We start from the raw sequence: 2,108 nt of genomic DNA, 5'->3' as shown, positions 1-2,108 counted from the left end.
AAAAAAAAAAAAAAAAAAAAAAAAAAAAAAAAAAAAAAAAAAAAACAATGAAAAGTTACAGACTAGGAGAAGATATTTCCAAGCCACGTGTCTGACAAGAAACATCTAGAATATATAAGGAAATATCAAACCAGTTAGAAAATAGGTAAAAGAAAAGGAGATACACTGAAGAAAATATGCTGATGAAATAAGAAAAGGTGTTTATCATCAATAGCCATTAGGGAAATGCAAATTAAAACCACAATGAAATAATCACTACACACTTATCAGAATGGCTCAAATTAAGAAAAATATATAGTGACAGTACCAAATGCAAGGATGCAGAGAAAATGGATTGCTGAAATGTTGCTTATGGGAATGATAAATTGTACAGCCACTCTGGAAAGGATACAATTTCTTACAAAATTAGATGTGCTTATGATACAACCCAGCAATTGCATTCTTTGGCATTTACCCCAGAGAGACACAAACCTAATAATCACACAAAAAAGCCTGTTCACATGTCTTCATAGCAGCTTTATTCACAATAGCCCCAAACTGGAAACAATCCAGCTGTCCTTCAGTGGGTGAATGATTCGATAAACTGATACATCAATAACCGTGGAATACTTTGGCAATAAAGAGGAACAAACTATTGAGACACACAAGAACCTGGATGAATCTCCAGAATTATATGCTGAATGAAAAAAAAAGAAAAGTCCTGAGATGTTACTTGTTATATAATTCTATTTATATAAAATTCCTGAATTGGCAAAAATGTAGAAACAGAGGTCAGATGAGTTGCTGCCAGGACTAAGGCAGCAGGTGTGGTGGTGCTGCGAGGGAAGGAGATGCGGCTGTAAAAGGGAACAGGAGGATCCCTGTGGAGGTAGAGATGTTCAGTATGTCTGTGCCAGTGTCAGCCTCCTGGCTGGGATATTGTACTACAGTTTTGCAAGGTGTTACCATTGGGGGACACTAGATAAAGAGTCTGTGGGGTCTCTTTAATTCTTACAGCTTCATATGCACCTACGGTTATCTCAGAATACACTGTTTATTTAAAAATAAATCCAGGATAGCTGGCACACTGAGAATGCCTTGACATTTTTCTTTTCTTTAGGGTACTTTATGGACGAGATCTCACATATCTGCTTCCTGTCATTCTGATCAGACATGATGCTCATTCTCAAGAGTAAGTGATGTGTAAGAATCACATTGGGCAGAATCCATAAGCTGTCCATGGGTTTGTCTTCCTCCTAATTTGTGTTTTGGGTTCCTTTTAAAAGTACGAAGAGTTGTGTGTCACATACCTGAGCCAGTTTTTAAGCCAGTGTCTTGCAACTCCAAACCCACTCCTGTATTAGCTCCTTTTTGAGGGTGGGGCTAGGAGTGTCTCATGTATTTTTGCTTTTCTTGCCAGCTCCTTGTTAGTTCCTTATCACCCATATTGGTCATATAGGTAGGTAGGCTGCAGGCTGGAGGTGGGGTGGGAGGATGTGGCTTACTCTTTCTTGTTTGCTTCCTGTTTATCCTGTTCTTATTAATTTGACCCTAGCAATGCTTTTTCACCCTGCCAGTGGCAGGTGATTAGGTAGCAGCAGTTGGATCAACTTAAATCAAGATTCTTCAGCATATCAAGAGCAGAACCAGCATCCCCCGGATAATATTAACACAGCCAGCAATGCCCTTTACGTGGAAGTAGGAAGTCTAAGAGTTTCTGTTCCCCGGGGCTGCTCTTCTGGGCCATCAGTTTTAGCAATTCTGGTCCTTTCCTTGTGTTCCCCTGGCACTAGGAGTTGTGACCAGTTCCATTTTGCCTTTTCCCTCCTTCAATATCTAGTTAACAATTGCTTATAATAAATCCTCTCATTTAAAATAACTGGAGTGGTTTCTATTTCCTGATGGGCACCTGACTGGAATAATGTTACACTATATATAAATTTAAAAATAACATTGCATGGTGCATCAAATTTTGCTTCTGACCCTTCCACTGTCTAGATAAAACCACTCTTGGCTCTTTGCATTAGCGTTGCTAGTTGACCGTCTCCTGTGCATAAAAGTAACACAGGTTAAATGCTGTGAGTAAATGCACTGGACAAAAGCTGACCTTCCCCGTTGAGTCTGAGCCC

Source organism: Galeopterus variegatus, unplaced genomic scaffold (genome assembly GCF_000696425.1).
Source record: "Galeopterus variegatus unplaced genomic scaffold, G_variegatus-3.0.2 Scaffold1997, whole genome shotgun sequence".
Taxonomy (NCBI): Eukaryota; Metazoa; Chordata; class Mammalia; order Dermoptera; family Cynocephalidae; genus Galeopterus; species Galeopterus variegatus.
The sequence above is the reverse complement of the archived record's forward strand: the minus strand, read 5'-3'. Positions refer to the sequence as shown.